The following is a 23,148-nucleotide window of genomic DNA, read 5'->3' on the forward strand; positions in this document are numbered from 1 at the left end:
CTTGCACCCAGACAAATGGATTTGGACTTGCACTCTTAAAGCTGCACAACAGCCAAGCACATTCCCCTGGGGACACGCACCCACAAAAACGTTTCCGTGGGTTCACCTCCCAGGCATGGGCATGCTCCAGATGCTGCCATGGTTGGGGGGGAGGGATGGGTGGATGGGATTTCCCCTGTTTCCCCTTGGAGAGAGGTGGCTACAGGGAACTGTCTGCTCTCGGCAGGGACAGAGGGCTGTGGTTATCAGCTCTTCAGAGCTGTAGAGGCCAGAAACATGAATGCACTGCAGCATTATTGTGCCTGCACACACACCATGCAGCCCTGCACCTGCAGTGTCCTGCAGCCACCTCTGGATACCAGGAGCTCACTGTGGTCAACCCTCTGGCTTTCCACCACAGGAGAAGACAGCACTGAGGCAGCAGGCCAGATACTTGTATTCAGCTTGATACTCAGAAAACCGGGTACTTGCTGCAGTGTTTCTGTGGTGTGGGCAATCAGAGACCCTGGGTCTTTAGTCAGACCAGGCACAGGTCAGGGACTGAAATATTTGTCCCAACCTACCACAGCAAAGTTGTGGTTGTTGACTTGAGTGACAGGGGAATAGAGGACAGGGATGTCTCAGCCCAAAGTCCCTTAAGCCTTGGCTTGATGGGTGAGATCTTGAACACAGCCAGAGCCTGCAACATTAAAGGCTTTATAAAAGCAACAGTGCCAGTTTAAAATCAACCTCCCACATTACCAGCAGCCCCAGCAGGTGTAACGTGATCCAGGTAGCCCAAGCCAGTGAGTAAACAAACTGCTGCTTTCTGAATGAGCTGCACCAGAGAAATGCTTCTAACTGGGAATTACAGTGGCTATTTGCACTAAGTGAGCTGTGCAAATGAGCAGGCTCCTATTAATTAATTCTGTGAAAATGAGTGGGCTCCTATGATTCTAACTCATTCCACACAGGTTTTTCCCTCTACACACAAAATGAAGTAGGGAAAAGTTGCAGGGAAAAATTTCCATGATGATCCTGGAAAGTTTATTGGTATTGGGCCTGATCTAGCTGCTTGAACTTCAGTGGGGTCTGTTGCTGGGTTTCCTTACGCTACAGAAAACAATCCTGCTGCTTCCAAACTGCCAAGTCAGTCAGAGGAATTTAATATTGTCCCTAAAGAAGCTGCTTTGCTGCTCTTCTGTTGGGTTCCCATTCCATTTCCAGTAAGCAGTATTAACTTAGAGGCTTTATACTTGGCTACAACATTGCCCATTTTTTTCTCCTTCAGCTCCAGCTCTTAAACCATCATAGAGCCTTGCTGTGTAGACCAGCTGAACCTGAACGCACCATTTTAGATCCTCTCGGTGTTACTGCCTGGCTCCCTAACTGGAGAAGTGCATAAAAGCACAGAAGGTGGATGTGTCCAAGTAGAGTCTGGACCCTGACAAGTCCCATGGGCTTGACAGACTCTAAGACTCACTGTGGAGTCCTTGGAATGCGCAGACTGAGGGTACACCACACTGAGGACCCAGCAGCTCAGCTCTGCTCCAGCATTTCTGCTTCCCAGTCTGGGTCCCATCCTGTCCCAGAGAGCCTCTCCCCCCTCCCCTGCCCACGCTCCACTTATTCATGAGTTATGATAACATATAAGCAGCTTAGAGAATTCTTATCGGAATACGTTGAACACAATGCAGCATTTAACTCTTAATGACAGCCACCTCTGACTGTGAGTGACATGTTATAAATTATGTTTGAACGGGATTTTTTTTTTCTTCAGAGGCAGATATTCCCTCTGCCACCCAGTCAGCCCTGTAACGTTGCACTTGTGGCCTTAATCCCACTTGGATGTGTGCCCTGCTGCCTCCACTTTCCGTCACTTGGGTACTTTAGTATTCTTGAACAAGTGAACAATCTTTGTTTCTGTACCTTATTAGGCCAAAGACCATAGCAGCGAGTGATGGCATCAGCAGGCCCTGCAGGCAGGATTCTCTGCAGACACAGCCAACCTCCAACAAACCCCTTTTTATCCTCCTGTTTCTAGGAAGAATTATGATGGTGGTGCCCTGCTGTTGATCAGTCAAATCTGTGGTAGGCCTAGAGATAAGTCCTGTAAGTGTGGTGTACTGTAAAACAGCGGCTCCCATTCATTAGTAGCTTGTGTGTAATAAACCACCCAAAGGAGGGGGGCGGGGAGGGAGAGGGACGAGCAGCTGCAGTGTGCAGGAACAAACAACACAACTCATTCTTGGGAGCCAAAACTTTCTAATTTGCTGCTGGGCTGCTGGGAGCACTCAAATTCTTTCTGATAATACGCTCGTGCCCTCAGTGTCTCTCCTGGAGTTTCCCAAGTCCTGCTCTCTCGAGGTCCCTGAGTCTGGGATAGTTTCACTTTGAACCCAAAACACAGAGGGGAGCTGAGTGGGAAGGACGGGAGCACATCAGTGCCCAGTGTTTGCAGACTCAGGCGTAAGAAAGCCGTGGACTCCCAGTCATTCTGCTGGGAATGGCTGGTGCATGATCTGCTTGTGCAGTGGGTAAACAAAGCATCACATGGGCTGCAGAGCAAGCAGGAGGCAGGGAGCAAACCCAGGGCTATCAGGGCATGCACGAGGACAGAGTGTCTCAGATGTGTTAGTGACTTAGAGCCCACTGGAATATTTAGAACCTCTATCTCCCAAGAGGTAAAATCTTCAAGCAATCCTCAAATGAGTTATAGCTGAAAAATTATTCGGCTTAATCTGTTCTAATTTTTTTCACAAGTTCTGGTAAATCTTTATAGCTAGTAGGCAGGTGAATTTAAATGGAGTCTGCTATAATATAATGTAAGATGTTGCACGTGTTGAGACATCAATAGCTCCTAATATTTGCATAGCTGTGAATACATTGGTGCTTTTGGATCTCAGCCGTGGACCTTCCAACGGCCTGTGGAACATTTCAGACCAGGATGTGAAATTATTGAGTGTTGCACAACTGCTCTCATAGACCAGGCCTTTGTGCTGATGTTTGTATTATCGCAGGAAAATGAAATTATTTTCAGATAGCTGCTGCTCCGGAGGAGGGCTGTACCCTCGCAGGAGATGACAGTGACTGCTTTTTCCAGGGATGTACCAGGCTGTGATGGTGCCTGAGATGTCTCCAAACATTTCTATAGACAAGGGCTACTTTAATGGCAAATTCAGGCTTGGGCCAAAATGCAAGCACTCTTTATGCAAGCACAAGGCAAAATCACAGATTTGAGGTTTTCCACTCTCCTGGAGAAGATCCATCTCCCTCCTCTCTGGGAGTAGCTGTGCTGTGAGTTTTAAGTTCTGAAATGAGAGGGGCTTCTGCCAGCCTGCTGCTTGGTAAAGTTACCCAGTGGGTGTTTAGAGCATCCACAAAACAGTGTTAAGTAAAACTGGGCACAAAATAGGTTTTTTTATCTTCTGAAAGCTCAGGTAGTACATCTTAGGTTGTTCTCAGTGTGGCATTTTGGCATTTTGAACAAAGTCAAAATAACTTGACATTTTGGTTTTCCTTCCCCAGGCTTAGGTACGTAGGTAAGTTGGTAGCTTTATAACAAAAATTGGCTGCTCACTGCCCATTCCCAGCATAGAGCCTGGCTTCTCTATACTATTCCCAGGGTTTTCAACTAGAATTGCAACAAGGAGCATTTTATGGGAATCTCTCCATGACTTTTCAAAGAAAATTGCAAAGGTAACACCTCTGGTAATTGCTGCACTGTGTAAGTAGATGAGAGAACTATCAATTGGAAAACGCCAGCACTGGTCAGACTGCCCTGTTCCCTGACAGCACACAGCAGGAACTACCTGTGGTCCTGTTGTCAGCAGGTTTGAAGTTATAGATGAGACCAGCAAATTGAGTGAATGTTCTGGGTAGCTATGAAATCAATGAAATCAGGGGGGTGGAGGGTTTTTTTTGGGGTTTTTTTTTTTTTTTTTTTTTAGGGTTTGAGCCCCATCTCCAGCACAAGCAAAGCCATGTAATCCTTTCTTTTGCAATTAGAGCTGAAAAATAGCCCCGGGCCAGAGCACTTGCACAAGGAGCAATTAGACAAGCTAGACACTGGGAAAAGCTAAAAATAGTAAATAATCTGCCTCCACAAAAATACCTTGAATCATTAGAAAAGGACATTTTATGAATTTCCTGGGAATCATTTAGTACTTTAATACCTTCACAGTGTTCTGCCTGGAGGGGCTATATTCCAGCTGCTGTTTGGCAGAGGTAAACATGAGTAACATGACTCTCTTCTTACACTTGAGACATTGAAAAAACCTGAGTAAGTCCTGAGATTTTCATACCTAGCCAGTTGAAATTGGGGCGAGTGGATTCATATTGAACTGAGAAAAAAATATGCCCTATTGCTCTTTTAAGAGAAAAAGTCTGAGTTTGGGGGTAAAAATAACTCATTTTTGGTTATTTAATGGCTCAGCCTAGTCTTCTTTGAAAAATAATGTATGAATCAATGATATACATTAGCTGAATCCAAACTATTATAAAAACTCTCAGTTTAGAAAGTATTTTATTTGAAAAAAGGGATGACAACTGCTGACTTATTTTGCAGCACTCCTGAGCTGGATGAAATGTATAAAGAAAACCTAACTACAGCTGAATATTTTTAGTCCTTTGCAGAGAGTACATATGATGCTATTTAACTAAGAATGCCTCGAAAAGGATGATTTGACTGTTTCTGGTTAAGCTTCTGATGCAGGCTTTAAAAAAGCAACAAAACTCAGACCTGAGGTTTGCAGGCAACAAGCCAGAATTAGCTGTTTGCTAATACATGTGAGAAAGGGGTTGCAGGTTGCTACAACATTTTGTTTTTTGGTTTTGTTTTTTTTTTTTCTGGTAACTTGTGTAATGCTGTTTGAAAAATGTTGTGAACATTAAACCAAATTCTGTTCTGTCTTTATTTACAGGAGGTAATTCAAGAGGAAAAAATCTATAAAATGAAACAGCAAATTGTGAGCATCTGTGTGCACACCCCTGTGTGTCCCGGTACTGCTGGCACACTGGCGCTCAGGAGGGGTTTCAGTGATGGGCGAACATGTAACTTGCAGTTCCTGTCCCTCTGTTCCTGTGTGGGGTCTCCTGTTTCTTCCCAGAGCTGCTCGCCCCCATCCCCAGCAGCCCAGCAGCCTCGCGGCAGGGATGTGGCGCTGGAATCGCAGGAGCTCTTTCCTCACCGCTGACTTGGAGAGCCGCGCGTTTGGCGGCGGAGGGGCTGCGTGGGGCCGGCCGGGGTCCGGGCCGGGAGCACCGCTGGTCCTGGAGATCTGCGGGAGCTGGGCACCCCGAGGGGCTCTGCAGGGTTAACCCGTTCTGCGCTGAGCACCCACACGGAGCGTTTGCTCGCCCAGCTCTGCCAGGGGTGACTGCGGCTGGGGAGGGCAGCTCCGGGTGCTGGAATTGCCGAGATCCAGCCCATCCCCCGGCCTGTGTGAAACTGCACAAAGCCTCCCCTAAACGTGAATTTAAAACGCTTTCAAACTGACAGCCTCCTTCTAAATAAAAACATTTATGTTAAGCGAAAGGCATGTTTGCCTCTACAAATAAATGGAATTATGGTTCTAAGACCTGACTTAATCCTGAAGTTCTTACACTGCACAGTAAGTAGAAAAGAAAGAGGATTGTTTGGAGGAGCAGGGGTTAGCAGGATCAGGCTCCATCTTACATCTTCCTGCTCATTTTCCTTCTGGCATTTAATATACCTTTCTCAGAACTACCACTGGCTGTTTATAACAAAGCCAAAGTAACTTCATGTCTATTACCTAATTGAAAATAACGAGGGATGGTACACAGTGTGCCCATCCAGCTTTCCTGCTGGAAAAATTTGGGTATTGCTAAACAAACAAAAAATGCTCTTCCTCCAAATGTACTCGTATGCTAAAGTCGTGTCTTTTTGAAATTAATTTCAGGACTTCTCTTAAATGTGTTGTAATTCTTTGTTCTTTTTCTACCCTATTTTCTTTGTGAAAATGTATTTAAAAATCTGCATTGAGGTTTCAAAGAGTCTAAGAGAAGATGTTTACAGAGTAATAATGCCATCTATATTTGTTATATTTCTGAAAATGGAATTTCAAATCAGAAAATATTAAAATACATTTGTATTAATTTTTGTGTGGTTTCATGACATTTGCATATTTGCAGCTCTGATTTTGGTACCCATGTAGCCAGGCTAATTAGGAAAGCAGGATCATAAGTTTTATTGTTACTCCAAGTCAATCTGTTCTATATATCCACCTCTGGTCTCAGAACTATCTGAATTCAGTGATTTGGTTTTGTTGTTTTTTTTTTTTTTCTGCTGAAGCCCTGAAGTAGCTGCATTCCAAGTTGGGAGATTTCATATTCAGAACTTTTAAAGCTGAAAGAAGCCTGGGCAAGGAGAGAGATTTATTTAGTAGATGCATTCAAATGAGTTTCTGCCAAAGACTAAAATGAAGACTGAATAAAATTTATTGCAGCAAACTTTCCTGTATGGACTGCAGAAAAACATCTACACAGAACTGGACCTGCAACTCCCTGTCCGCCCGTCCCTCCCAGCACCTTCCTATGGTTCCCTGTGTCCCACAGAACAAGGAATGGCTCTCTGCCAGCTCAGCGGGGACCTGGCTGGGGCTGCCACCTGCTGCAGGCCCATGGAGACCCCAGGACACCTCCAGGGCTGCTGGGGCTGACCCAGCTGGTGAGACCCCTCATTGCCATGGAGATTGGGTGGGCAGTGCTGCTCTGCAGCAGCCCACATCCTGCCTGATCCTTCCTGCCCACTCGCCTAGGGTGGGCTTGGGTACACATCACTTGTTTGAAACAAATTTATTGGCTGTGGTGCCTGGTTTTTGTGCACAAGGACAAATTGAGCCAGAAATCCAGGGGATTTCCAAGCTGAAACTCCACCCCGTTGCAGGGTCTGGCTCTTGCTGTAACTCTGAAGTGAAAGAAACTGTCTGTTGTCATAAAATAAAGCAGCGTTTTAATGTTTTGCCACTGAAAATTTTCAAAAGCAACGTTTAGATTAAAAAAAAAAAGTGGTTTGTTTTTTTTTCTCCTCATGAACATGCAACATGAAACATTTTAGCCAGTTCCAGGTTGAACCCTGCTCACTTTATCTTTTTAGATTCAAATTTAAACTAGTTGCTATTCAAAGTTTTTAAAGGGACACACACAACGTCATTCTTCAGTGTGACATTTGAGTCTCACCCCCTGCCAGGAGGGATACCTTAACCTCGCTGTTACTGAAAAGACCAGAGACAGAAAAATAGCTGGGTTTTTTTGTACATCCCTTCACATGGCCACTTGCTACTACTTGGAGTAAAGTGAGTTCATTGTAACTCCCCTCTTTTGTGTTTCACCTTCAGTTTGTATGGGACTTTCTGTAGCTGTACAGACACGGACATAGGAAAAATGAAAAAGCAATTTCTGTCTGCCCTCAGGATAATCACTAAATGTGCATAGACAGGGAGATGAAGTGAAAAACAAAAAGATTGTTTTGTAGGTGATTTTGGGGACCATCAGTTTATTGATGTGTCCCCAAAAATAACTACTAAAAAGTCATGTTAAACCATCCCTATGTGTCAGTGGAGCTGTACTGCAGACTGTTTTTGCAGAAAATGCTCCAAACATAGCTCTGAAATTGATGTGGATAAATCTGAAAATATTTTTCACATAAGCTTTTGGAAGCAGAAATCAAGGAAGAGTTTTTATTTGTTTGTTTGTTTTGTGACAGGGAAACAGACCACAGGTATGCAAAACAAATGTATTATTAAAGTGCTCCTTACATATCTCCCTATCTTTCTCAAGCCATTCCAACCAAAAGCTTTTGTAAGCATGTGGGGGCAGCACTGACCTTTTAATTCTGTTTACATGATGACTAGAAAGAAGAAATCCCTGGCCGAGAAGGGCCTGAACTCGTAGGAGTTGCCTCAAGACGTTTTAAGCAGCTCTAACTCGAGGTGTTTCTGCGGGCAGCAGCGCTGGCACGGCACCTGCGGGGCTGCCACTGGGCTGGGGAGACACAGGGACACTGACACTTGTCCCAGGAGTCTTAGGAGAGGGACAGTGCTCTGTCCTGTGCCTGAGCAGGACCTCAGGGCTTAAACCTGGCTCAAAAGCTTGTCAGACAGTTCGGTTTGTGGCAGCTGGAGCCCAGCCCCGGCGCTGGTGGTCGGGCTGTGGTTCTGAGGGTACTCTCAGCAGGCTGAGGAGTTTGGGGGGTGCTCACTGGATCCAGAGCGACCTGTGGGGCTGCCCCAGGCTCAGGGCAGTGGCTCTAGGCTGGAAGCACCGAGGTTTGCAGCATGGATGTTTTGGAAGCACCCTGCGCTGCACCAGGCACCCTCCCTCCGCCAGCCATCCCCAGCTGTGCCATGCCCGGTGCCCGGAGGAGAATCCCCGTGCCCCCCTGGCAGGAACACGCCCGGTGCCCGGAGGAGAATCCCCGTGCCCCCCTGGCAGGAACACGCCCGGTGCCCGGAGGAGAATCCCCGTGCCCCCCTGGCAGGAACACAGCCGGTGCCCGGAGGAGAATCCCCGTGTCCCCCCTGGCAGGAACACGCCCGGTGCCCGGAGGAGAATCCCCGTGCCCCCCTGGCAGGAACACGCCCGGTGCCCGGAGGAGAATCCCCGTGCCCCCCTGGCAGGAACACGCCCGGTGCCCGGAGGAGAATCCCCGTGCCCCCCTGGCAGGAACACGCCCGGTGGCCCCGGGGCTCAGCACCGGGGTGCCCTGAGGCCTGGCTGGTCTCCAGCTCCCCTCACGCAGCCCCACAGCCCCCGCTGGAGTTGGAGCTCATTTCCTGATGGTTTTGCTCCCCAGAGCAGATTGTGTGGGAGCCTCTCCCCCAAGAGACTGTGCTGCACACCCAGGTCCAGGGAGGGTGAGGATGCAGAGGTAATACCCAGCAGCAAAGGAAAAAGAGGGAAGGACAACTTGTGAGGTGAGGGATTGCAAGGCAGTCCGTGGGCAGGCAGGAATGGGGCCGTGTTTTTCTCTGTCCTACGGGTCTAACAGCACCTTTCAACACATACATGCATTTTCTTCCTTTTTTTTTTTTTTTTTTTTTTTTTTTTTTTTTAATTTTTAATTTTGTTCATTTTATTTGTTTTGCTGAGGCGCTTGCTCCTACATCAGGGAGACAGAACCCCTCCCCAGAGATGTGATCCTGTGTGGTGCTGAGCCACTGGACAGAGCCTGCCAATGCCCACTGTTGCCATCGGTGCCGGGGGAATTAAGGGCATTTCACAGCTTTCACACACAGAAACAAATTGTAAACTGCAGTGTTGCATCCATGTGTGAACACACACACACAGACACGCAGAATGCTGCCAGCAGCTGATGCTTCACACTAATCACTCTTATAAATGCCTCTAATTAGATTTATAAATACTTCTAACTTTCCAACAGGGAATAAAATGCCCAACGGGCTTCATGTAAACTGGGAAGAAAAAAAAAAGAGTTAAAAAGATGAGTAAAAGCTGTTTTTAAAGGTAGCAAATCCCACACCAGCACTTCAGACCCCGAAATCGCAGAGCCCCGCGCCCCGGAGCCCCCCAGGCTGCGGGAGGAGGGGGAGCGCAGCCGGGCAGAGCGGGGGCAGCGCCGGGGAGGGGCCGCAGCCCCCGGCCTTTGTAGCCGGAGGGGGAACATCGGGACCCTGCGGAGAGGGAACACAGAAACCCTCCCGGCGGCGAGAAATGGGCCCGGACAAAAGCCCGTTACATGGTTGCAAATCACCCCGCTGCTGTTATTTTATTTACCGCTGCCCGCGGGAGGATTGTTTGCTCCTGCAAAATTTTCAGTTTCCCCCCCGCCCCCAACTCCAGCCTCCCCTTTCCCTTCCTTTCGCCCTCGTTGCTGCCAGCAGCGGTCCCTGGTCCCACAGTGCCGCGTACAGACCGAACCCACCTGCGCTCCCGGCCGGGGGGGCTGCGGCTGAGCCTCCCACCATTCCCGTTTGGATGGAAAAATAAACCCTTTCCCCAGGAAACAGCCCATGAAAGGCTTATTTTGATGTCGGGGTGAGAAGCACAGCCCAGCCAAGCCACCCTGTGTGTTTGCTGCTGACGGGCAGAGGCTCTCGCTCCCCCATGGCGTTCCCTGCTGTGACAGGAAAAACTTCCAGTGGTTATCAGAAAACTTTTTTCATTTATCTTTTTTTTCAAAGGATCTCTGTAATATTTTTTGAGGGTGCAAGACAGAAGAATAAAAGCCTCTGGAGCACCACATTTATTTCTTAGATATTTGTTTGGAAGATAAATTTCCCTTTCAGTGACTGCAGACCCAGGGAGCCCCAGTCATCTTCCTCATCCTATTCAGGCTTAGGGATTTTAACAACCACGGTGAATGCCAGTCCTCGGTTAAAATAACCTGTAGACATTTATGCTTTGCAAAGGTACTAATACGGACAGGGATTTGCTGGTGGTTTCCCCACCTTCAGCTTTAGGATCTGTAAAACACATTTTTGCATGGTTGGTTGGTAGGAAGGAAAGGAAGGAAAGGAAGGAAAGGAAGGAAAGGAAGGAAAGGAAGGAAAGGAAGGAAGTAGTTGAAGATGTTATTTGTGGTGATGTCTTTGCCGTGGGGGGCACTGGGGGAGTCCCAGAGAGGTCCTGCTGCCCCAGTCCCCTCTCAGCCGAGAGCTGAGCTCTCCAGGTATTTACAAGGGCGTTGAACAGGTAATTAGCGCCCAATCCAGGCTGCGGGAAACCCTCCTGGTCATCCCGCCCAGCACGGGCAGTGACGGGAGCGCTGATTTTCGACGGCTGATTGAGCCTGAACAAAGGCCCCAAACAGCACCTAGTGCCCGACCCGGGGATGGTAACTTTAGAGCCAATGGGCTCCTTTCCCATCAGTTTAAAGCAGTGTTATTTTTTTCCAAGCTGATAACATTTTAAACATATTGCAAGACGGAATTTTCCTGGGAAGCAGGGAAACCCTTGAATTTGCTATAAAAGAAACTTCTGTGAATAAGGAAACCTATTCTGTGAATTCACCTGTTGCCAGCCAAGGAGAAATGTTTGGTGTTTTATTTCAATCAGGAATTTGTTGTGTATCTGGTGCTTTATCTAACCTCACTCTCTGAAAGATTTGATGTTATGCTTGGCAGAGCTCTCAGGCTCAAGCTGCTTTATTATGCTGTGCTCTACAAGTTTTAACATTTTAGACTGATGGTAATGAGGGAATAAAAATATATCCTGAAATCCTCACAGAATGGGTAAGGTACATTTCATGTGGCCCAAATGATTATTGAATTTTTTAATCAGGAGTTTATACAAGCATTTTATGACATTGGAAAAAATAAACCCCACCTCTTTTCTTCTATATGCAAAGTCTTAGAAGTGAGCACATCTGTGGCTATAAGGAGGTCATTTCTGGCCATGACCAGAAACTACATCACCTGCATGTCTGCAGGTGCAGAAACACAACAAATCCTGCGTTAGCAGTCTCCAGCTGAGGGAATTTGTCATGGTGCTGTTGGTATAAAACTTTTCCATATCCTCAGCATTGGTTTAAACTCTGTCATTTCAGTGCAGTTCTCCTGAAGTTTGAACAATCCAGCTAACTTAGGTGAAACATCAGAGCGGACAATATCAGGCAGAGCCATTTGCCACGCCCCCCATTTTTATCAAGCCATGTCTCTCAGTCTTTATTTTTTAACTTTATACAGAGATGTCCTGTAGCAGAAGAATTGGATGGGGAGTCTCAGCTCCTCAGTGTCTCTTTAAACCATTATCTACATGGATCAGCATCTGCAGTCTTGACCACTTTTTCAGCCCACTGCATTTGAGGAGGTCACTCCCAGGTAGGGTGAGGTGGGTGTTGAAACACATGTCCATGCTTTGGCAATTTCTTCATTTGTTTCTCACAAATATGAGGTTTTGAACTGCACCATTTGGGGCTACCCTTTGCCTCAGGTGGTGACAGCTTCCAAGGAAGGTGAAACATCAGCTGGCTCTAGACAAAACCTCTGGCATTATCCCAGCTGGAGCTACTCCTGCTGTGTCTGTCATAGCACTGGGGCTGCCCATACACAAAACAAATTAGGAGTAGTGCAATTCACTGGTCAGTGATGGGCATGGCCCAGTTAAAACCTCTAACTCTGAGTCATTACATCTTGAGCACAAGGGGTAGAATTTTATTCTTACAGTGTTGAATGTTTGGGCCTACCAGTTGAGTGCATCAGCTAAGGCTGCAAATAGGAACTTTTTCTGCAGTGAAGACCCTAATGTAATGCAATAGATCCCAGCTGTGATTGTAATTGAGAATATTCATAACACCTGCTTGCATGTGGTCACTCTGTCTGAGTCTGGTGGGAACTCAACACTTGCTGTGTCTTAGAAAATACATTTGACTCACAGGAAGGTTTTAAATACCTTGCTGAAAGCTCCTGTACCTGGGCTCCCAGATCTCTCTCTGCAGAGCACACTTTAGCTTTGGATGTATCTTTAAAGACTTTAAACAGCTTGAGACTTGTAGTTTGCCACAGGAGCTTAGAGAAAATTCCTGTTTCCAGGCTTTAAAACCTGAGCTGGAGTACAAGAGCCCTCCTTGGGAAGCTAAGGAAAAGTGTAACAAGGTCATTTTGAACCACATAGAATCAGGTTGTACTTTCAAAGTCGATTCTAAATTTAATTGAAAGCTGAGGGCAAGGGAGGAAGGGTAGCACTGATGTGCTGTCTTATTTTGAGGCATGTGAGGAGCTGTGCTGTTGAATGCTCAATGAGCTGCAGTCTTAATAAAATGGCACTGGACAAGTCGGCAGGGAGAGGGGTTGGGTGAGCTGAAGGAGGAGTTTTGGGGTGGTGCCTGGTGAAGTCCATCTGTGCAGGCTTTCCCTGGGGTCTGGTGTTTTCTCAAGCTGATGGCAGTGCTTGATCATGTCAATGATGTTGATGAAGTTGCCTGTTTGACCAAAACCTCCAAAATAATTTAGTGGGGACTTTATTGTGCTGGCAAAGTGATGAATGAACAGAACCAAATAGATGTGGCTGCTTGAAAATGGAACTGGAAAGGGGAATAATTTCACTGAATTTTTGTACAGCTTAATAAAACTCCTCCCATCCATTTCTGAGATGCTCAAGAGATACACTGGACACAAAGAGGTGACGAGGCTTCACCCTTGTTATGGTTGGAGATGCTGAGGAGTGCAGTGCTGTGCCTCACATCATCCACAGGCCAGGGGCAGCCTGGAAAAGTTCTCCTGCTCAGGCTTTTTTTAGTAATAATAGCTGATACTGATCTGACAGAAGAGCAGTTGCTAAGGGAATTATGGTTCTTGGTGGTATCAGCAAGTATTCCCTCTGCTAGTTGTTTTATACCGGAATAATAACCTCTCTGCTAAGTTTACCTCCATTTGCCTTTGAGCAAGCATTGCTCAGGCAATGCTTGTGTTCATTCCAGCCAGGTGCATCCAGACTGATCTCCCAGACCTCCTCTGCTCCAGTCTATGCTGTGCTCAGGGTGGAGGTGTAACCAAAATGAGGTTTCCCTCTTCTCTGGATCTGTGTCTTTCCCCCCTTAGTCTCACTCTTTGAAAGAGGGAAGTAATGTTACCTATGGTGGCTTTACTGGCTCACAAAAACTTGCATCATGTTGCTGATGAAAAAGATAATATTGTGGTCATCATGTTGCTGATGAAAAAGATGAATATTGTGGTCTTTTCTGCATGAGTTTGTGGTTGCTTGAGCTGCCTCTCTGGGCTAATCCCTGGCTGAGCAGTGGACCACAATATAAAGCCTTGCTCTACTGGAATATGAAACAGAAGTTGCTTAGAAGTCTGATGGATAAGAACCAAAACCCTGAAGAGAAATATGTCTTATAGTACATGGCTGTCACTTTAAACTCTTGATATGTACAGTTGTCAGCTATTACATTTATTAAGTTGCTTAGGGTCTAGGAAATAATGTATTTAGGAGTGTGGCAATATCGATTTTTTTTTACTGTGATTTTACCAGCAAGTTTCCTGTTCTCTCTGTTATTTAAAAATGAGAAATAAGTGGAATTCATGAAGGATGTTTTCTAAGTCATAAAGTTAATATTTTTAATCTGTGCACCGCAGACATGCAGTTACTCTCCATTTGAGTGCAGTCTTTGCTTTTTTATTTCAGAAATGCTCTGAACAGCCACCACCAGCCATCTCAAAAGTAGAGTGCAGTTGCCTCTTCTAGTTTGAATTTTCTGAAAGCTGGTTCCCAAGCCAATCTCATTATTTATGGAAGATAATTAGTCCTTTCACCTGCATTACATATTAATTCCTCAATCTATTTAAGAGGAGATTTGTATGAGCTGTTAGTAATGTGTTGACCACTTGCACCATGACTAGACCCAAATCATGGGGAATTAGCTGAAAAGCATCAGGCTTTTAAAGCACAGGTTGTTTTTACACCAGAAATGAAATTGCACTGAGCACAAAGATTTTATGCTGGTTGTTCCTAGATATTGATAAAAAGGGATAGGAGTGTGATCTCTCCTGTCATAATTCCTGCAACATTTGGCATCTTCTTGCAAATCTTAGCTTGTATATTTTTTCTTTTGGAATTTAACTGCAGTTCTTCCATTAACATTCTTAGTGCAGCATTTTTTTCCCTTTTTTTCCTTACCTGTATTGCTTCGCCATTATATATGTAAAACAAAGCCCTACTATTCTAATTCAGCAATATAGAAAATTGCACTAGATATGTATTTAAGACTGGCCTTTTTGAGCAGGTCTTGGTGTTATCACTCTCCAAAATGAAAAATGCAGTTGAAATAAGTATTCTGACTTGTCTGTTATTGATCCAGCTGCTCTAATAAATTTGTCCTGGGAAGGGTCACAGTATTTGGTTTTTGGTGGTTTTTTTTTTTTTTTGTTTGTTTGGTTTTTTTTGTTTTTTTTCTAGCAGTGATTTGACTTTATCTGTTTTCTACACCCTCCATATTATATACAGTCATAATATCTCAGGATAATGTCATGGGGCTTGTCCCTGTTGCCCTACAGTCACTGGAAGCCAAAAATGTGTCTGCAGAGTTATCCCACAGCCAGAAAGGCATCCAAATGTGAAGACAACCCCGCTCATCTTTGTGAAATTCATCTTGCTGTTATCAGTCTTGAAAATCAAATTAGTCCAATTCTGCACTTTCTGAACAGATTCCTGCGAGCTTCTGATTAATGAAGTATATTGTTATCCTGGAAACAGAGGGGAATGTTTCTGTTCTTACTGAAGTATTTAAATTCAGGTATGAATGTTTTGGAAAAATTGAAGATGGCTTAGACTAAGATTTTTTTTTTTTCCATAAACCATAAATCATTATAACAAGATTAGCCTTTTACTACCTCTCTCCCAATTTCTCCCTAAGGCAGGTTTTATTGTCACTTTTGGGCAGAGCTGTCATGTAAAATCCTCTGCTCTTCATCTTGCTAATGTATATGCTTAATCATCTGTATTTGAAGTTTGGAGTATGAATTATGCGAATATTTAACTCTGAATAAGTGAAGCTACCCAGTGGTACCACTGACGTAATATTTCTTTTCTGTTGATCCTTTTTTTCTTTTCTTGTGATCCAATACTGCTTAAATCAGAATAAATTAATTTGTGTAATACCTTAATTAATATGTTTTTCAGTGACTAAATATGCAATTCTTCAGGCTCCTGGTGATCTAACCAGGAAGAAGTGTTTTCTTTATCTTGAGAAAACGCCTATGAGATTCTATATTCTACCAATTAAATAAAATAGTCTAGCAAGTTTATTTGAAAAATATCTTCAGTAAATAAGTTTTGGCAGTGTTCTTGGCAATAGTTAAGTATATGCTTAAAGCTGTAGTGCTACTTGAGTTAGAGAATAGCTGGACTGGGCAGAGGATCAAGGGAGCTGTGAACCAAACTTTCCACTGGCATGGTTGTGTGGTTGGTTTTTTTGGTGGGGGGAGGCTAAAGGAGGGTGGAAACCAGGTTTCATTGACTTCTAAAACACCTGAAACCCATAAATGAGCTAGCCCCAAATTCGTGTTGGTTTCTACAATTGAGAGGAACTGATGCAGGTTGTATTTGCCTGATGATTTGGCCCTTGCCAGCTAGCACAGGTGAAAAATATTGTCTGAAGGAAAACTATTTTTGTCTCCTGTGGGTGTTACAGCCTGGCAGAACGTGACACCTGTGCTCTGGTTGTGAGGAGCAGGGAAGGCGGCTCTGCCCACAGAGAGCTTAGCCAAGCAAGGAACCTGCATCTGAGCTCAGTGCCTTGATGCTTCACAATCACCTACAGGTAAATTTGAATGTTTTGAATTTTAGATTAATAAATCAGGTTTTCAGGATTCCTTGCTTTTATGATGCACAGTGGGGGAAATCCTGAAGAGATTTCTTTCAATTCTTTTGATATGGTGCTGGTACTCACCATGTCACCTCAGTTTATTCTATGTGGAGAAATGGTCCAATAGCAAGGAAGTAAAAAACTTGAATTAAAGCTGTGATATGAACCAATAGCTACTCCATGCACACTCTCCTCATCCAAAAAAGGATCAAGGGTTGTTTCTCCATTTGAAAAATATCAGCCTAATTGCATTAATTCTACAAGTAAGAATTTTGGGTTTGCCAATTAATAAAGCACTACCAAATAAGGTAATACCAGACATCTAGTGTTGTCTACCTATGGTTTGGGGCATCTGTATCCCTTCATTAGTTGTGGAATTTTTTTTTTTTTTTTTTTTGGTAATAAGTACTGTGATCTTTTATTTGGTTTTCTTGTCTCTGATACTGCCAAGCTAATTAATATTTGCAATGTTCTTTAACTATCAAATGGGGTTGCAATCATAAGCACATTCTTAAACCTCTTAGTGCTGAAAGGAAGACCTAAATAACTTTTAAATCTGCGAGACAATGTCAAGAAATGTACTTGCTTAAATTTAATCCATCACTTTGTGCCAGCAACACATATAGCTGAAAGGTCAGAGAATCATTGAGAGGGAGAAAAACAATTAATTTGGTATCAAAAAGGTAATAGGATAAGGCCTTGCCAACCCTCTGCTATTGTTCTGCTGCATTAACTTCGGCAGGTCAGATGCCACTGGTCGTTGACCTCAGGCTAAACAGGGTCAGCCCAGGCTGATTACAAAAGAGATGTGTTTGCACTTATCCAAGTGTCTCTTAAAAAACCTGAAGCCACATCTGTGTTGTTCCTGGGGAGGAACACACAGAGGGTAAACATTTTTCAATGCAAATATCATTTAGAGAGTCTTCTGCATGAAGAATGGTGTCCCCGAACATGGCATGGCTCCTGTATGAGTCCTTCCCACCACTGGGACAGGCTGTGGCCTCAGACCTGGCAGTAGGTGTGTGCCAGAGAACTGGTGAGGCACTGGGAAAACCTGCCATGAAAGGAAGCAGTGGAAAATGGTTGTATTTTTTTTTCTCAGCTCTGCTGCACACATTGTTTCAGCAGAAGGTCTGTTCCAAGAGGAGTTGCTGATGTTAATAAAACAGACAGTGCCAGTGAGTTTAGATAACTCACTTGGAGGGGGTGGAAAAGGTCCCAAAGTCTTTTATATCTAAAAAAATGTTTTTATGCAAGTATTCAGTAATCCTCATCAGCATAGTTGGTGAGATCTAGACCTCATAATATCTTTTGAATTCATCGGTCTGTGCCCTTTGGATCTGCTCTGTGTTCCTCCTGGGGTCAGTGGTGCTCAAGTCATCCCACTTGTTTTAGGTGCTTATCTGTAAGAGGGAATGACTTTTTGTTGGTGCTGGATTGGCTTTGTCAGTGCTGTGTTGACCACAAGTTGGCTTCTGAGTGCAGTTCTGTGCAGTTAAGGCCTGGGTGAGGATACTGCCAGTCTGTCTCTCCTTTCAGCAAATTCTGGTGCTTTTGGTTGACTTCAGCCAAAACCAACCATCTGGTAAAAAGCTGCAAGTTTCTAAAAGACTTATGGCTGCAAACCATGAGAAGGGCAGAGAGACTCTGGAAGTTTCCTACTCAGAGGTGGTAAAAGCCTTGTAATGTCACTTCTCTTTTATGATGAAGTACCTTGGGAGGTGGTGGTGCAGAGAGAAACTGTGGCTGACAGATCCTGATGAAATGCAAGTGCCTTGTTTCTGCACCTTATGGCAGACTGCCCCATCCAGCTCGTAGCTCTGCAGTTCAGACAATTTTAATAATTACTAAGCTGTAAGTATTCCAGCTGACAGATATGAACTGGAGTATCGCTGTGTTGTAAAAACATTTGAGACTCTAGCTCTAGGTTAGAGACAGTTAATTTAAAAAAAACAACCCTCCCTCTTACATATGCTGTCTACCTGCTAAAATTTTAATGGGGTTGCTCTCCTAAATACGCTCATCTAATCTATGGATGAGACCTTTTGGAAATATTGTATTACCTTTATTGCTGGGCTCGATTCTGTGGAGTGCTGGGTCTTCCTCACCTCTGCTGGGGAGCAGGGGTTACAGGTTTGATTTTGAGCACCAGTGTTTACAACAGAGATACTGAAGACTCCTAATTCTACAACTTTTTCTAGGAAAGCGAAAAAGAACTCTGATTACTGCTAATAAATATCTAATATTTAGTTAAGATTGGGTGCAGTGAAAGGAGCTATTGAACTAATTTAAACAGAAACCATTTGCCTCTTTAAAAATATTTAACTGCAAGAATGCTCTTTTGCTTGGGATCATGCTGGTAAAAAGCATTAATTGTGCAGGTTTCTCATTTACTCTAGAGGGTTGCTGAGCTTTATTTTGTGTTGACCAAGAGCCCTCTGTGCTGCTCCCACATTTTAAGCCTTCCCTCATGCAGCGCTTCCACATTTGAACATTAACATCAAGAAGATAACGTTGCAATTGTCCCAGGGCTGTGCTATGGGGGCTGTCCCACTGTGCTGGGGGCACCCAGGTGTGGGTATTTCCTCATGAGGAAAGAGCAAAGCACATGTGTGTGCATAGGCTCTGCTCAGATGGCTCAGGAGGGGGAAAAAAAGGCAAAGGCTGGGAAATTAAAGTGCTGAATGAAAAATGTTAGATAAGTGGAAAAGTAAAGGAGGATTTTGCCAAGCTGAGACTGTCCTGTGGTGTCTGTCACTTAGAAACCCAATTGCATGGTCAACTGCAATAGCATGAAAGCCCATCAGCCCAGTAATCTCCAGCTTGTAATTGATTCTGTTTCTACAAATGTTAGCTAAAGCAAAAATCTGCATTAAGGTAAGTGCTAAACATCCATCAGCCTGACTGATTAGCCAAAGCAGGAATTGCTGGAGAAATGCATGCTATTTGCCATCAGATTAAGTGAAGTTTTGCTTTCCACAGTTGGAGAGCTGATAATTTGCTTGTGATGGGATCAGTTCAGTTTTCAGCTCCACTTGCTGTACAAACCTCAGTATTTAAGGGCACATCTTGAGCCAGATAGGCAAAGTAAAAAATATTTTCTGATTAAAGAGATACAAAAACGTTGAAGAAAAGTTTGAATTGTAAAGATTGAACAACTAAACTCGATGATGAACAGGCCAAACTATTTATAGAAAAAGGCTAAAATTGATTTATTAATGAATTGTCTAAATCTTTTTTGATATTACTTATTTTGTCCTGTATCTGTTACTCTCAGCTGTTTTATTTTCTTGAAGCTTGATCACCTGATATTAGTTTCCATTAATTCATTGAGGTTACCATGCTTTTGTGAACTGAGCAACCACATAATTACATTCCATAACTAAGAATGCATCCAGGGTCTATATGCCTTTACAATGTAATAATTACATCGACTTAACAGGGAGATAACACTGAGTTTGAGAAATTATTCTTTTTTTTTTTTTTTTTTTTTTTTTTTTTTTTTTTTTTTTTTATTCTGTAATGATTATATGTGTCCCTATGAAAATTATTCCTGGTCTGGGCAAAATCCGTCATTTGCTGATGCTGAGCAATTACATGGCAGATGGTATTAGTTTCCTTTCTAGCTTATGTAACTCCACCAGACATCATGAATTATGAGTTTTATAATATTCTGTTCATACTTTAATTGAACATTTTGGTACTTAAAATTCACTTATAAAAATGTTCTCTACTAATCATGGTACTCTAAAGCTTAGCAAAAATTAATGCAAAAGCGTTATAAAGAGATTAAAACTTGGTTTCCTTTGTATTCAAGCAAGTACTTGTGAATAATTTTTCCTCTATTTGCTTGTCTCTGAGGTAAGCACCTTGCAAGTACCTCACCAAGAAATCCCACACAGGGCAAGTTTTTAGTTCAGCAGAGATCCCTTCCCTTGGAAAAGTGCTCTGGGATTGTTAATGGCTGCTGGTGCCCAAACTCTGCTTTTGCCACCTTCAGTGGCTGTTGCTGGGGGTGCCAGGCTGGCAGGTGGGGTGGAAACAGAGCACAGTTCACAGTTACCTGTATCAGTGGTTTGAGGCTCCTTCCTCAAAATACTCAGTGCTTTATCACCTTGGAAAGCCCTTTTGCTTCCAAGTTCTCAGAAAACATCCTCTCCCTACCTGCTGATGGTTGGCCAGGGGATCCCTGAGAGCTGTGTTATTTATCAGCAGAATGCGGTGATCCCACGGGGCCAAGCCATGGTGCTACTGAGATCCAAATAAATGTCTGAAGATATTTATTGATTAGCCAGATATTGCCCTAGATGCATCATGACTTGGCAGGCTCAAGGCCCAGGGAAATCAATGAAGCAAAAAGAGCAGCTCCACAAGCAGAAGAATCTTGAACAGATCAGTCTGTCTTGGTGGAGCCTCAGCTCTGTCAAAACCCTTCTTTCAGGCAGTTTCAGTTCTTTGCTGAACAGGTGCTGTGGTTCACTTTCCTTTTTGCATCCTTTCTATCTGCTGGGCCACTGCTTTTATTAGAATTGTCTGTTCCCCAAAAACCTGTAAGGCTGCTGCTTTCAAAGAACTTTCTCAAAATTCCTTGAAAATGCTCCTCAGGCTTGTAAAGAGCAGATGACAACAGGAAGGCCCTGAGTGGGTTCCTCCTGCTTGTTTGTGATCTCCTGCACAACTGGCAGTGTTTCATCTCAGACTTGCAAACCAATTCTCTCCACCAGGGCTTTCCCTTCCCTTATGTGTAATTTGCATCTCGTGTGTGCTGGGCAAGCCAAGTGTGAGCAGGGAAATGCAGTGGCAGGAATCATGTTTGTGATGGTTCTGTCTGCACCAGAAGTGGAAAGAGCTGTATCCTCAGTAGGGTAACTCTCTTTGAGAATTACAGCTGACTTTTCTGGCCCAAAGAGGTTGATGAGACTTTATGTAAGTACCTAAACATTTGGATACATGTGAAGTAAATAAAGCCACCAAACCACGTGCAGTTTATTTGAGGTTACAATAGCTTAATTTCTTAAGCATCCTTATTAAAAAATGAGGAACAATTCGGCCTTTAATACAATGTGGAGTTGTGATTCATAGTTGGTGGTAGGAGAAAGCAGTGAACTAATTGCTTGGGTCTGGCCAGCAGAGAGTGAAGCAGCTCCCTTGTCTGTGATACCATGCCCCTTCCCTTTCTGATTATTCTCCAGCAAACATCCTGCAGCCCCATTCATAAAGTCCAGTAATGACACAAGAAATGTCAGGAGTATCTGCTGAAGGAGTGGGAGGCTGACAGAGCAGCACATTGTGAGCCTGCAGAGCAGCTCTGCGTTTCCTCTGGGGTTGTTTTCAGTTCTTTTGTCAGCTGATTACATGGTCTTTTATAATTTCTAATCTACAGAATAGGGCTATTTGCTTGTGGATTATGTGAAAGTCGCAGGCTTATGCAAAAGCAAAACAAAATAATCTGGAAGTGGATTCTCTTAGCAAAAGTTAAGCTTAATTTAGGTGTTTTTTATCTAAAGGGGAGTTTAATCTAAGGGTGTGGAGGAAAAATCCAAAACTTCTGTCAGTCTGAAATTTCAACTTTATGAAAGCGCCCTCATGGATGAGACTTAAATTACTTGTCCTATTCAGCAAAATATATTTTGTGCTTAAAGTTGTGCAAAATGTAAATATGCTTAAAGTTGTGTTGGTTTTTATCCTTTTTGGTGAATATGAATAGTGTTAAATAGTGCTTAAGTGCTTGTAGAGACATCAAATCATGGTACAAGGTTGTTACATTTACTGTCTCCTTTATTTGTTAATGAGAATAACACACACATATCTGGATTTTTTTTTTTTTAATATCAGTCTGTGAAGTGGACACTGAGTCTGCAGAAAGAAGGAATTGTGAGATTTGAATATAAACAATGTGAGCTGTGAGATATTTTTATATTGGTCCCCAAAATTGTCCAGATAGATTTGTATTTGCAGTCTCAAGAGAGAAGTCTTGGTAGAATGTGTGTGTGTATAAATACAGACAAGATGGGGTGAAATAAGATAAAAATGATGATAAGAAGCAAGAGTTTCTTGTGGGTCTCAAAGGCTGAAAGAAGGGCCTTGAGATGGACCCTGGTGGATACAAATGAGGTTCTTGGCAAGGGTAGGAGCTGAACTAGCATGAGGGATCTGAAATTCCAGCATGGATGGAGAAGGGCAGGGTTTGCTCAGCTGTATGTAAAACCTCCCCGAGCTGCTTGCAAGGCCTGCAGATGTGACGAGGTGTGTGCAGATGGCTGCTGCGATACACTCACGATTTATCAATATGAACTTTGGAAGCTGGCTGAAATCCCTCTCCTTAGCACCTGCAGCAGGCCCCCTGCTATCTGCTGTGCAAAGTGGGCAGATGTATATCCAAGAGGCACACTTTATTTTTCTTGGGTCAACATTTCCCATGGAGTTGTAGCAGGGTAGTTTTGTTTGGTTTTCATTGAGCCCCTTATTATTAGCACACTTCTATTGGGGGGTGAATAGTAATGCCAGAATAATGGGATCTGCAGTGGAGGGCTGGGACCACAGAGTTTGGCCTCCCAATAAACCATTCTTCTGCTCCTGCAAGGGCAATGTCAGAACAGAATAAACCTACCCAGAAAAAAGCAAGCAAGTGCATGATGTGCCAGTGTAAAAGCAAGTGGTCTTAGGGATAGAATTTGGATCTGTAACTAGAGTGGATGGACCCCAACCTCAAATATTCTGATAGCTTGTTTTTCTATAAAAGCTTTAAAAGTTAGAGAGGAAGTTTTTTGGTTTTGATAACTCTAAATGAGGTGTCTCAAAAGACACCTCTGCTTGTTGGATTGATGTGTTTGGAGGCATTAAAGAAACTTCTGTATGACAAAACTTAATTTGAACAAAAGATT

General features: G+C 43.8%; 1 long non-coding RNA gene across 3 annotated transcripts in view; it reads left to right on the forward strand.

Moving 5' to 3' along the window:
• The first annotated feature begins 12,332 nt into the window (after window positions 1–12,332).
• Window positions 12,333–23,148, forward strand: part of LOC137479803 (uncharacterized) — a 263,839-nt gene continuing 253,023 nt past the window's right edge. For all 3 annotated transcript variants that reach the window (XR_011002533.1, XR_011002532.1, XR_011002531.1), the window contains exon 1: window positions 12,333–12,544. This is a non-coding gene — a long non-coding RNA (uncharacterized lncRNA). The remainder of the gene's footprint in view (window positions 12,545–23,148) is intronic.

This window comes from Anomalospiza imberbis, chromosome 10 (assembly GCF_031753505.1).
Source record: "Anomalospiza imberbis isolate Cuckoo-Finch-1a 21T00152 chromosome 10, ASM3175350v1, whole genome shotgun sequence".
NCBI classification, from domain to species: domain Eukaryota; kingdom Metazoa; phylum Chordata; class Aves; order Passeriformes; family Viduidae; genus Anomalospiza; species Anomalospiza imberbis.